The sequence below is a fragment of the Acinonyx jubatus genome, chromosome A3, assembly GCF_027475565.1.
Source record: "Acinonyx jubatus isolate Ajub_Pintada_27869175 chromosome A3, VMU_Ajub_asm_v1.0, whole genome shotgun sequence".
In the NCBI taxonomy this organism is placed as follows: Eukaryota; Metazoa; Chordata; class Mammalia; order Carnivora; family Felidae; genus Acinonyx; species Acinonyx jubatus.
In genome coordinates this window covers 3211580-3226212 of record NC_069388.1, presented here as the reverse complement: position 1 = coordinate 3226212, position 14633 = coordinate 3211580, and positions in this window count along the sequence as shown.

The window sequence follows — 14633 nt, the reverse complement described above, 5'->3', positions numbered from 1 at the left end:
CTGCCGAGGGCTCCTTGAGCCATCCTCTAAAGAACTACATCCTCCTGCCCTCTCTCCCAGCTCCCTGCCCCGTGGCCACGGTATGTTTTCAGTACTACTTGTTATCCGCTAACATATCGTGTAATCTAGTCATTTGCGCTGTTAATTGTCTTTCATAGCAGAACAGAATCCCCTGCTAGAATATTAGTGAGGAGTTGTGTTTGTTTTATTCTCTGCTACATGTCTAGCGTGCAGAAGAACGTGGGGCACGTGGTAGGTACTAAATCAGTCTGTGTTGTATAATTGAAAGGAGGAATAAAAACAGGACAGCCACGTGTGCCCCGGATGTTTGTCTGACTGCGTCCGTGATGCGGGCTGTGGGTAGAGCGTAGGACAGAGATGGACACATAGCTGGTGCCGGGAGCCTGAGCGAGCTCACCTGGGAATGAGCAGTGGTGCAAGAAGAGGACGGAACAGTGACTGTCAGGGTGGGAGGTGTCCCAGGTGAGCGTGAGCCCTGGGGGGCGGAGGAAAGAACATGCAGGGTGCCCCCCTGGTGACAGTCTGACTGTGAGATTTGGTGATGGGATCCCTCGGGTCTTGCTGGAGGAGGTGATGGGAGTAGGGGGTGTGAACGCCCTTCTGTGGGAAGGTTTCAGGGAAAATGGGAGGAACAGAGGTGATGACATTGAGTATGGTCACAGCCTCGGAGACCTTTTCCATAAAGGGGAGAAGAGAGTGAGGTACCTGCTGTGGGAGAAGGGAGCTTACGTGGTTTGTTCAAGGTGGGAGGCATTTTGGCACATCTGTGGCCAGGAGGAATTCTGTAGAGAGGAGAAAGTTGGTAACGAAGGACAGGATGACCGTGGTTGAGAGGTGGCCTTGAAGCTGTGAGAGGCCCAGGGCTCTGGTGTCCACACAGGGTCCCCAGCCTCCGCAGGGCACACGGGTGTGTGTTTGCAGGAGTGAGCAGGCGGAGGAGACATGGGGACACGGGTGCCAGGCAAGCGATGGCTGGGAGGACCTGTGTCTCTTTCTGGTTGCTTCTGTCTCCCTTGGTGATCTGGGAGGGAAGGCCGTCATGGGGAGAGGGGAGGCCAGCAGCCCCCCGGCCCTTGCAAGATGGGCGGCCTTGAGTCCCAGAGCGACCTGGACACATGCCTGTGCTGGCCTACTGCCATGGTCAGCTGGGTGGGTGCAGGCACACGTAGGCAGAGCATTTGGGTTAGTCAGGGCAGGGGTCTTCTGGGGGCATAGGCCGCATGGGCAGAGGCCAAGGGGGTTGACTGCTCGGAGGGATCAAGCTGCATGAGGAAGGAAGGCGAGGGACAGCACACAGGCCCCCGGATCTGCGTCTCAGAGACTCTCAGAAATGGCTGGGGTTTGGCTGTAAAATGACCAGAGCGGGTGAGTCGCTCTGATACGTGTCTAGGTACATGTGGTGTTTGGAGAGTGCTGTGCTCCACGTGATCGTATGGAGGTGGTGTGGCTTCACCAGCCACACGGTCAGGAGAGAGCCGTGGGGATGGGTGGCTGAAGCATGGAGGGTGAGGTTACTGGAAGAGAGAAGCCAGGAGCTGCACCCAGTGTCCGCATAAATGCTGGGATTTGAGCATGTTGAGGGCAGAGGTGGGCTGGCTGCTGGGACAGGCATCCATTTTCTGAGGTTACTTTTATGGGGAATTAGGATGTTGGCTGAAGGAGTTGGGGAGTGCTTGTGTGTCCTTGTGTCGGAGGTGAACGGAGAGGATAATGAGAGTCACAGAGCGACAGTGACAATGACGATGGTGCTACTCACTGTCCTTAGTCACTTAAATGCATTGGTTTGGTACGTTTTTCGTGACAACCTGAGGAGGAGGGCACTGTGTTACCCACACGTTGCAGACAGTGAAACTCTGGCACAGAGGGTTTACATCACCAGCTTGAGATTGAACAGCTCATCAGAAATGGAACTAAGTCCCCACCCCAGAGATCAGATTTCAGAGCCTGTGTTCTCATGACTTGGCGTCCATGCTGGACCCCACCTGCCCGCCGTGGCTGTGCACCCCTCTGAGGGAGGACGATGACCAGGGAGCACCGAGCAGGTCGCCCGGCCACAGGGCATCTCTGGTGGGCTCAGGGCTCAGGGCCACCGTCTGCAGAGCCGGCTGCATCCAGCAGAGCGGGACACAAGTGCCTGAGCCCAGTGTGCGCTCAGCCACTACTTTGTTTCCCCTCCAACGTTCCACCGTACAAACTTCACACGTACAGAAGAGCTGACGGAATTTTACAGTGAATGCCTGCACGAGATTCCTCCATGTAGCTTTTACTATTCTTGTTTCATCACAGCTTCGTCCGTCTCTCTATCCCCTCCGAGCATCAAACCATCATATGCTTTTTATGTATTTCAGAGTCACTTGTGGAAGTCAGTGCACATTTCCCTGGATTCTTCAACATACGTGTCATAAACTAGAGTTTAGTATTGATTTAGATTTTTTTCTTTTGAGGTAAAATTTGCATAAAACTAAACGCACACATTTTAAGTGAATCATCCCATTTCGCTCTGACAAATGCACGTGTGTAAGTAACCCAGACTCCTGGCGAGATGCTGAACATCCCCCTCACCACGGAAAGTTCCCTTCTGCCCATCTCCCATCACCTCCCGCTCCCTGCCCACTCCCCGGAAGCAGCCGCTTCCTGGTTATTTTCCACCGTAGATTGTTTTTGCCTGTTCTAGAACTTTGGATAAATGGTACCATACTGCGTGCTGTTTTCTGTAGACTTGTTTCACTTGGCATAATGATTTTCAGGATTCAGTCAGGTTATGTACCTGCTCTGTTCAGTTAAGTTACTGAGCCCCAGTCATTGTGTAGATAGACACATGGAGTGTTTATCCATTCTCCCATTCACTGATGTCAAGATTATATTTAGTTTTTGGCTCCGGCGAATAAAGCTATGGGGTGTGTAAGTCTTTTGTGGACACCTGTTTTTATTTTTTCTTGGGAAAATGCTTGGGCCGCAGAATTGCCAGGTCACGCTGTACATATGTAGCTTCATTAGAAACACTGACCGACAGTTGGGGCACCTGGGGGCTCAGTCGGTGAGGCATCTGACTTGGGCTCAAGTCATGATCTCTCAGTTCTTAAGTGTGAGCCCCACGTCGGGCTCTCTGCTCTTTAGTGCATAGCCCACTTTGGGTCCTCTGTCTCCATATTTCTCTGTCCCTCCCCTGCTCATGTGCTCTCTCTCTCTCAAAATAAGTAAATAAAAAAAATATATGTATATATATATATGTATATATATATATGTAATATAGGTGGATGAAACACTGACCAACAACGTGTGAGAGCCCCAGTCCTTCGACACACCCATCAACATTTAATGTTGCCATTCTTTTCAGTGGTAGTCATTTCGAGAGGGTGTGGTGGTTTCTCATTGGAGTTTCAGGTGTACCATAGAGTGAGTGAGTCACATCTCTGTACATGACTCCGTGCTCATCATAAGTATACTCTCCATCCCCATCACCTGTGTCACCAGTCCCATTACCCGCGTCCTCTCTGGTGACCGTCAGTTTGTTGTCTAAAGTTAAGAGTCTGGTTTTTTGTTTGTCTCTTTTTTTCTTTGTTCGTTTGTTTCTTAAACTCCACATGAGTGAAATCATATGGTATTTGTCTTTCTCTGACTGAGTTCACTTAGCATTATACTTTCTAGCTCCATCCACGTTGTTGCAAATGGCAAGATTTCATTCTTTTTTATGGCTGAGTAAAGTTCCATTCTATGTATACGTATATATAGCATATACACATATATACATGTATACATATATGTACATAGACCACGTCTTCTGTATCCACTCATCTATTGATGGACACTTGGGCCGCTTCCATATCTTGGCTATTGTAAATTCTGCAATAGACATGTATCTTTTTGATTTTCTTTGGGTAAATATCCAGCAGTAGAAATTACTAGATCATATGGTAGTTCTATTTTATTTTTATTTTTTTTAATGTTTATTTATTCTTGAGAGAGACAGAGAAAGAGAGAGAGAGACAGAGTGTGAGCAGGGGAGGGGCAGAGACAGAGGGAGACACAGAATCCGAAGCAGCCTTCAGGCTCTGTGCTGTCCTCACAGAGCCCGATGTGGGGCTCGAACTCACAAACCTGAGCCAGTCAGACACTCAACCGACTGAGCCACCCAGGTACCCCACGGTAGTTCTATTTTTAATTGTTCAAGGAACCTCCATGCTGTTCGCCACAGTGGCTGCACCAGTTTGCATTCCCACCAATAGTGCACGAAGCTCTCTTTTCTCCACATCTTCACCAGCACCTTATTCTTGTGTTTTTCATTATAGTAAGTCTTGAAGTCAGGTGACTTTCAATTTTGTTCTTATTTTTTGAGATTGCTTTGGTGATTCTAAATTATTCACATCTGCACAGACATTTTTAAATAAGCTGGTCAGTTTCTCAGAAAATTCTTCTAAGATATGCTTGAAATCTTGTTGAATTTATAGATCAGTTTAGAAAGAATTGATATCTTAACATTATCAAGTCTTCCAAGTACATGTGCATGCTATATGTTTTCGTTTATTTAGGACTTATTTAATTTCTGTCAGCTATATTTGAAAGCTATCAGTGTATATGTCATGTGAATTTCATCAAATTTATTTCTAACCATGTTTCTATTGTAAATGGAATATTGTGAGTTTGTTATTTAAAGTTTTAAACTTAATATTCTACTTGTTTGCTAAGTACAATTGATTTTTTTTTTTTTTTGTAGTGAGCTTGTATCCTGTGATTCTGCTAAATTGTCTTATTAGGTCTAACGGGTTTTTTTTATAGATTCCTTAGGATTGTCTCTGAAGCAGTCTTTGTCCCACTCACTGGCCCAACACTGTCGTCTCATGTAGAGCAGAGGTGGCGGAAGTGGGTATGTCTGCCTTGCTCCTGATCTCAGGTGCGCTAGCGTTTCATAGCTCACAGGTATGACGTTAGCAGTAGGGTTTCTGAGATGCTCTTCAGTAGATCAAGAAGGCTCCTTTCTGTTTCTGACAAGTTGCTGACAGTTCTGAATCATAAATAAGCATTGAATTTTGTCAAATGTTTTCTTCTTTATCGTACTGATAGGGTAAATTATGTTGACTTTGGAATGTGAAGATGTATTTGTGATCCAGGGATAAACCACATTTAGTTGTGACATGCCTCCCAGTTTGTGTATTTCTGCATTCAGGGTGTTCATGTTGGCCAAGGAGTGTTACGTTCGCGAGGGATATCGGTCTGTAATTTTCCCTTTTTATATCATCTTTGTCAATTTTTGATGTCAGGGCTGTGCTATCCTCATAACATTATTTGGAAATTATTATCCTCACATTATTATTTTCTATAAAAATTATGTACAAATTGTGCTATTTCTCCCTTAACCTTTTTTTAATGTTTATTTTTTTTTTTTGAGAGAGACAGACACACACATACACAGAGTGCGATCAGGGGAGGGGCAGAGAGAGAGGGAGACACAGAATCCAAAGCAGGCTCCAGGCTCCGAACTGTCAGCACAGAGCCCGACACGGGGCTCGAACTCACGAACCGTGAGATCATGACCTGAGCTGAAGTCAGACACTTAACTGACTGAGCCACCCGGGCACCCCTCTTCTTTAAATATTTGATAAAATTCACCAGTGAAATCATGTGGTCTTGAGGTTTTCTTTTTACACATGGTTTTGCTAACAAATTCAGTTCCTTGTAAAAGACAGAGATCTATCCAGAGTTTCTGCTGCATCTTGTCTCAGTTGTGCTAAATTTGCATTTTCAGGGACTTTGTCCAATTCGTCTAAGCTTTCAGATTTCATTCATGCGATGTTACTTCCAGTATTCCGTATTTCCCGTGTACACTTGTAGAATACAAGTGAGGATGGCACTCCCTTTATCTCTGGTATTGGGAGTGTGTGTCTCTCTCTTTCTCTGTGGACCAGTTCAGGTAAGACCAGTTTTGTTCACCTTTTCAAAGAACCAAGTTTGGGCACTATGAAATGTCTCTATTGCTCATCTGGTTCCTGCGTCCTGGATTTTTATCGTTATCCTTATAACTCCTGTATTTACTCAGCACTCTGTTTTCTGGGTATCCACAGGTGGAAAATTTAGGTCATCAATTTTAGACCTTTCTTCTTTTTTAATATAAACATTTAAGGCTATCCATTTCCCTCAAGTACCACCTTATCTGATAGGTTGTATGTTTGTTTCCATTTGATTTTGAAATACTTCCTAATTTTTCCCTTGACCCATGGATTAATTAGAGGTGTGTTGTTTAATTTCCAAATACAGAATTGTGTTTTCTAGGAATCTTGTTATTGATTTTTAATTTAATTCCGTTGGAGTCAGAGAACATACTCAGTATATCTCAGTACTTTTAAATTAACTGATACTTAATCTGTGGCCCAGTGTGGGGTCTGTCTCGTGGAGCTCACTGCATGCCCTTGTAAAGAACATACCTTCTGTGGTTGTTGAGTGTGGTGTTCTATAAGATCCATGAAGTCAAGGTGTTTGCTAATGCTGCTCGTATCTTCTAGTATTCATTTATGTATTTGGATGGTTTTGTAATTCCCAAACTGTGCACTGATGACCTCGGGTGTTGTAATGAACCCACAAGTGTACCCTGGCGTATTTAAACATGCTGACGTCTGTCGGACTCTGTGTGCGTTAGTGCTGGTGAGTCTTGGGGCAGATCTCCCAAATGTGGACGTAGACCATTATACAATATCAAAATCTCATGTTCATCAATATCACCACTGACTTATTCAGAAAAATCATTAAGTATTGGGAAGCTGTAAAGTTCATGGAGAAAAATGGAAGTTTTCCAAATTCTTCTTTTTTTCATTTTTAAATTTTTATTTATTTTTGAGAGAAAGAAACAGAATGTGAGTAGAGGAGGGGCAGAGAGAGAGGGAGACACAGAATCCGAAGCAGGCTCCAGGCTCTAAGCTGTCAGCACAGAGCCTGATGCAGGGCTTGAACTCATGAACCGCGAGATCATGACCTGAGCCGAAGATGGTCGCTTAACCAACTGAGCTACCCAGGCGCCCCGACGTGTTCCACATTCTAATTCTGATACCGGTTCCATAGACCTAGGTCTGAAACACCACAGTTTGTCTCTCAGTCATTTTTTTGTTTTTCAAGTAAGAATAGTGGTCTCCAAAAAGGCATCGGTTTAGTTAGCAACTCACACAATCACACAAATGTATTTTCTTAGACAGCTGCCATTGCTGCAGATGTGTTCCAGAAGTACTTTCTGTCACATGGGCAGCAAAAGGGTATGTAGTCAAGTTTTGAGATATCATAAAATTAATATACCCCCAAACTAATAATCTCTACTGCTTTTTCAAGAACATTTTCAAGAGACACCAGCTGTGTGTGCCATTGAACGGTGAGTGTGTGGCAGTGTGGAGTGATTGCTGGCAGTGCAATCAGGAGGGGCCCCTGCCGCATCAGATCACCTCGTGGTTAGAGTCCATGAGATGTGGGTCCAGTCTTGGCCTCACTCACCAATAGTGTGACCTTGGGCACATCTTTCTATGCCGGGACATAAATTTGCACCTTGCACAACATTTGTGAACATTAAGCATGCAAAGTATATCAAATATCCAGCAAAGAACCCGATTCATATTAAACAGTCAAGAACTGGTGGTTGTTCTTGCTGGTTTAATATTAGCAAAGGGAGGGGCACCTGGGTGACTCAGTTGGTTGAGCATCTGACTTTGGTTCAGGTCATGATCTCACTGCTTTGTGAATTTGAGCTCTGCGTCAGGCTCTGTGCTGACAGCTCAGAGCCTGGAGCCTGCTTTAGATTCTATATCTCCCTCTGTCTCTTTCTCTCTCTCTCTCTCTCTCTCAAAAATAAACATTAAAAAATAAAAAAAATATATATCAGCAAAGTGATCAAGAGCCTGGACATTAGACCCAGACCATCAGGGTTTGCACCAACTCCCCTTTATTTATTAAGTGTAACTAGAGAAGTTACCTAATTTACCTGAACCCCACTGTCCTCATTGGTAAAGTGAGAAACAGTCATACGTGTTGCATGAGATCGTTGTGAGGGTCGAAGAGGTTAACATTCTGAAATGTTTAGAACAGGGCCAGCCCATAGCCAGAGCTGTGCATGTGTTAGCAGTTGCTGTCACTAGTATTATTAAAACCATCATTGTGCCGTTCTTTGTCACCAACATCATCATCGTCATCTAGGGTGACCAGAAGTCCCCGCTGGGCCCAGACTCTTCTCTGGTTTTAGCACTGAAAGTCTGGGGTCCCAGGAAAGCTCTCTGTCCTGGGAAAACACTCCATTGGACCAGAGTGGAGCCCTGGGCCATGCGAGGCCATGCCCTCACCTTAGTGCCCACCTCCTGTCGTCACAAACCAGACAGAATCATCATGGAGTTCGTGTGGCCAGGCACCCATGGATGCACCCCCCCTCACACCCTCACACACCATGACAAGGGCTCTCCAGCCTTCCCCTGGAGATGTCCAAGATTTACTGGTCGTCTGGGAACCTAGAAGCAAACATTATTTTGCCGTAGGAACATTTTAGCGTGATAAACCCTGCAAGTGAGTCTTAGTTTCTGCTCTGTTCTGGAAGCACCATCATTCAGAGGAGGCCAACAGCTGTGAGTTTCACTCTTGCAAACCAATCATTTCTAAATAGAGCAATACCACAATCTTAATTTTCCACTCAATGGTGAAAGCAGTCACATTATTCAAAATTATTCATCAGCACTTAGTAATTCACATTCTAGAGCAATCTCAGTGTGCTTTAATGTATATATTATGGGCGAGATTTATGGTGGGAATTACAGTATGGCAAAGCATTCTTTAAAATGGTGCATAAATCACACAAGTTTAAAATACTAATTATGTAAAATATATTCTGAATTTTTAATTTCTACCTTTATTTAACAATATTCTCATTACCAGCGTTGGAAACAGGATAGGTGCACCTTCAGAAGCACTCAACTCTGAACCCATCTGTAAGGCAAACAACTTAGTGTTTTCACAATGCTGCCTGTGCCCCAATGCCCCCATTAAAAAAAAAAAGTGAATAATGATCATGTAAAAGTTACAATCATTGCAAGATAATGGGGCATGAAATTCCGTTCTGAGACAAAATCATCTCTAAAAAGTGCTTGAGAAGCCTTTGATGACCATGAAATAACTATTCAAGTTAAAAGATAAAATTTAGGAAATATTTCTACTAACGACGTAGCTCTGGAAAAAAAACCCATATTATCTTCACTTGATTTCTCTTGTGTACCCACAAAGAGAACCTCTGGGAGATCTAGAACCGCTTAATTTTCTGTAGCCATTTGTGACAGCCTGGTGGGCTTTTGGGAACCCCGGAGGGTGTTCATTGCCTCGTGGCTGGAGTCTGGCCAGAGGCCACGTTTACACACCTCCTGTCCCAGAGAACCACTCACACACACTGAAGACCAGGCTTTGTTTAAAGTAGCTCTTTCTTCCTCGTTGCCAAGTAGTAGTATTCCATTGTATATATAAACCACATCTTCTTTATCCACTCATCAGTTGATGGACATTTGGGCTCTTCCCATAATTTGGCTGTTGTTGAAAGTGCTGCTCTAAACTTTGGGGAATATGTGCCCCTGTGCATCAGCACTCCTGTATCCCTTGGGTAAATTCCTAGTACTGCTATTACTAGGTCGTAGGGTGGTTCTATTTCTAATTTTTTGAGGAACCTCCACACTGTTTTCCAGAGTGGGTGCACCAGTTTGCATTCCCACCAGCAGTGCAGGAGGGTGGCCGTTTCTTCACGTCCTCTCCAGCATCTAGAGTCTCCTGATTTGTTCATTTTGGCCACTCTGACTGGTGGGAGGTGGTATTGAAGTTTGAAGGGAGGGTGGGGGAGAGGGGAAATGGGTGATGAGCATTGAGGATGGTGCTTGTTGGGATAAGCACTGGGTGTTGTATATAAGCGATGAATCATGGGAATCTATCCCCCAAACCAAAAGCACGCTGTATACGCTGTATGTTAGCTAACTTGACGATATATTTAAAAAAAACAATAAAGTAGCTCAAGGTAGCCCCCTGCCACAGCTCTACCCCTGCTGTCCAGTCTCTTGGAAACATGGGGATTGATTGCACATTGGTGGGCAGGCCGTGTCAAAGTCATGCTTCTCCAAGCATCAGTGTCCAGAACACAATTCTGTTGGTGGAGGGGGAGTTGGGGGGAATGTAATAGGAATAATGAGACCCACCCCCATTACTCTTCACAGTGGGCTCTTCTAGAAAGGTGAGCTCTTCAGATGACAGACAGTGGACAGGGACACCACCCACACATAGAGTAAGCATTTAAATCGTTCTCCACAGAAAAGAGAAGTTTAATGCAAGGGTTTCACGAACCCTGAGGATGTGTCTGCCAAGTTAGATGGGGGGCATCTTAAGGCTGGCACTAAATCACATTCACCTTTGTACCTCCCACTGCACAGAGCCGAGGACTTAGCCCGGTGGGGCGTGTCAGTGAGCATCTGCTGGCTGAACGTGCAGATGAACTGTGCCCACACATACCAGGAAGAGTGGCTTGCTCCGGCTTCTCATCTGTAACAGGGCCCTCCTCACCAGGCCTGGCTCTAGAAGTTTCTTCTGTTTTGGAACTTTCACTGTGCAGTTGTCTTTAGTAGCATTCTGGACTCTGATGTCATGTGCTTAAAAATGAGCCAATGCCTGGGGCACCTGGGTGGCTTAGTCAGTTAAGCATCTGACTTCGGCTCACGGTTCATGGGTTGAAGCTCTGCATCCAGCTCTGATCTTCGTGCTGTTTGCACTCACAGTTGGCCGTTTCTGGCCCACTGCTTCTTTTGGATCAGGGTCTCATCCAGCCTTGGAAGGGACAGGTTCAGGAGCAGGGTCTGTGCACAGGGGCTTGCCCTGCAGCCGCTGGTCCCCGCGCCACCGCTGGGGGTGCTGACCCACTGTTTTCCTCTCGTGGAGTAGCTGATTCAGATTAGTCAGTTAGCAGCAGGCACCCTGTGCCTACTCCAGGAAGAGCTTCATGCACCCAGGCTTACATCGAAGAAGAGAGAAGAGAGGTAGGCGACAGAGGGCAAGGGCAGGGGGACACGACTTTCTTTCCCATTGCGGTTGTTTCTTCCAGGGAGGGGATGGCCCTTTCTTAACATCCATGGCCGTGCTCCGTCCTGAGAAACATTCACCACAACCCATTGTGTGAACGATCACATCCATCACCTCCCTCACATAGCATTGTCTTTATGGGGATGCTTACGGTCTTCTCTGTTAACAAGTGTCAGGTATAGGATATGGTATTGTTAACTGCAGTCGACCCCAGAACTTACTCCTCTGTGCCCTTTGTCCAGCCTCTCCCCAACGCCCTCACCCTGGTCCCTTGTATCCACCAGTCTACCTGTTTCTGTGATAATATGTATGCACAGCGGTGGGGATGCATAGGGAACCACCTGTGTCTGTTGAATGAATGGGCATCTCCAGATATATAATATTTCTCTGTATATGACATATGTAATATTCCATTATGCACAATGGAATCTCGCGGAGCCATAGCAGGGAAGGAAATCCTGCCGTGTGTGACCACATGGATGAACCTGGAGGCATTATGATCAGTGAAATAAGCCAGAAAAAGAAAGATGGATACTGCATGCTATCACTTACATGTGGATTCTTAAAAAGAAGGAAGAGGAGGAGGAGGAGGAGGAGAGGTCCTTGAGCATCAGGGACTCAAATCCCTGTAGCTTGGGAGCAGCCATCCCCACGTCTGACATCGTTTGTCGGCCTGGATGGCCTCCGAGGGTGAGTTGGGGAACACGACACTGTGAGCAAGTGTGGGGGGGGGACGGTCCGTGGGTAGCAGAAGCACCCTGAGGCTTGCAGAGTGAGAGGACACAGCTAGCGGCGCTGTCACTGTGACACACGCATTCCCTCCAGGGCAGGGAAACCCTGAGTTAGCACCAGAACGAACTGGAAAGAGCGCGGAGCCATGGCATGGCAGGTTTCTAAAATACCCGCGAGATGGCCTAATTTCCCACGTTCATTTTGTGGAATATTAACTTACCGGACAGACGAACAAAGTGTCCGTTGTTCCCGCCTAAGAGGCCCAGACCCTGGGAATCTGCCTGACGAGGGGATAACAGTCTGAGTCCCCGAGTGGGGGTGAGCCCACTTGCTCAATCTGGGGTGTAAACTCATTCCAGGTAAGTAAACACATGACCTCTCTCCAGGGTGGCCACATGCTCTCCTCGTGTTGAATCTGCCCCATTGTTCTCCTAGTCGCACCTGAGATGGGAGCAGGTTCTATGCGTCGGGCATACCCTGGTTCTGTGCAGCCTTCCTCTGGTGATTAAAAAAGAAGCTTCTTTTCTAAAGTGTGTGAAATGGGTAAAGAAGGGGTGTTGTGATTGAACCTGAATTTGGCTTAATTAAGACGAATCTCTGTGCAGCCCACAGCCCCTCGGACGCTCCAAACAGGATTCCCTTCAGATCTTAAGAGGCTGAAGCTCCTTGGGTAGGAGCGGAAGCCGAGTCTGGAAGCCAGCTGGCCCTTCATGCTGCTTCTTCATTAACTTTGATGAAATCTCTGGCACATCGTGAAATGGGTTGGGAGGGCTTCAGTGGAAGAGAGCCCCTGAGAAATCAGTGTCTGGTTTTCCCTCCCCGTTTGCCAGTTTGTTAATATTACAGTGGCCAAAATAGACCCAAAGTAAAGGCGTGTGTGTGTGTGTGTGTGTGTGTGTGTGTGTGTCCAGCAGGAGCATGTAGTGTGAAGTGCTCCCACCTCACCAGGAGTGCTCTCCACACGCATCTGGGGCATCACTGACAGCCCCCACTCCGGGTAGCCTGCTGAGGGAGAGGGGGTCTTCCTGGTCATCTGTGGCTCTCCCTCCATGTGGGGGGCTCTCCGGGAGGCCCTTTCACCAGTGGTCATGCAGGGGATGGTCTGGCTTCCCCAATGGAGCCATCACTCAAGACTCTGTTTCTTTTGTACACAGAGTCTCCTTATGACTTTAATTCCTAGCTTTGGGGTATTTCTTAAGAAGCTGGAAGGAACAAAGTAAATTCACCTTCTCTGTCATATCTAAACATAACGCCTGGGCATTCTTGTTTTTCCTCCACCATATTGTTGAATTGGGAGAATTTTTAAACCAACGTCAACCTGATCATCTTCTGCAAGATACCAAGAGTTTTCTGATTTTTCTTCGCAATAGTTTATCTACTTTTTTGTAAACACATACATTTACACACTATATACGCACAGCACCCCCCACACAAGCACATGACAACCTCTTCTAATATTTGTACTGTTTCCTATTTAGCAGTATATTCCCTTATTAGAATACTCTATGAAAATTATTCACACCAAAAACCCTGCAGCTTTTTAAAAGATGTATTTCATTTTTTTCCTTGTGTCGCACAGAATTAATCAAGGTTCTAATGATTGTTCTGCAGGTGTTATTTCAAAAACAACAAGTACCCCCCAAATCAGTAAGTTTACAGGGAGACTTCTGATTACAGGAGCTGATGACTATTATTTCTAAAATAGAAGATGTGAAGTGTGACAGAAATCAATGACACGGCCATTAGGTTGGAGCTAAATTTACCCAGGTTTTACATTTGTGAGGTTCTTACCCCCTTCTCTGTAAATACCACGTTGTGACTTGTGAGTGTGTACACTTGGATATTTATAACTTATCCTGATGATTTGGGGAAGAATTTGAAAGAATCAATGCCCAGAGATCTACTCAACAATATTACTGAGGAACTGATCAGTGCAAGGCTTGACCCTGGGCCACAAAGGATTTGACACAGGGCTCTTCCCAATGGATTTTCCATTTGAGAGAAGAGACAGACATTAAGCCCACAGGTACCTGCGTGCATACATAACCCCAGGATTGATAAGAAATACACATGGGCACCTAAATATGGGAGTCATATTATGGGAAGAGGCCCCAAGGAACAGACGGAGGGCACACCTTGAGTTATTTAGGGCGTGGAGTCTTCCCTAGGAATGTGGTTGCAGAGAGAGAAAACTAATCTGCGTTTTCAAAAACTCTCTTTACCCCAAATCCTGTTCCCTCATGTCAATTTCCAGGACGGTGTGGAGAGCTCAGGTTTCGGGGTTCTTAAAATGTGTGCTGTTGCACACCATTATAAGAAGGCAGGGCCTTCCTTTGCAGAACATTCTAGAAGTTTGTCTCTACTTTGCAAAACTCACATGTCCCCAGTGTCAAGGGCTGTCAGCGGGGTGTGACTCTGCCCCTGCCCCTGCCCCAGGGGATGTGTGACAATGTCTGGAGACACTTTCCATGGTCATAACTGGAGGGGAGGTGGTCCTGGCATCTAGTGGGTAAAGACCAGGGATGCTGATAACCACCCTGTAGTGCCCAGGATGGTGACAGTCTCCCCCCGCCCCGCCCCCAACCTCCAGGACACAGAATCATCTGGTGTGAAATGTCAGTGACCCTTCTTCTCTTGTGTCCCTCACTGGACGGCAAGATCCTCGTGGACGGCACGGCAGGTAACACGGAAGCGGCCAATCACACGTCTGCAGGTTCTGTGGGAGCCGCTGGGCAGCTCCAGCTTCTGTCCCGCTGCCTACCAGCCGTGCATGCGCCCCGAAAGCTTAAACTCTCACCCCTCCCTTTCCTCCTTGGGAA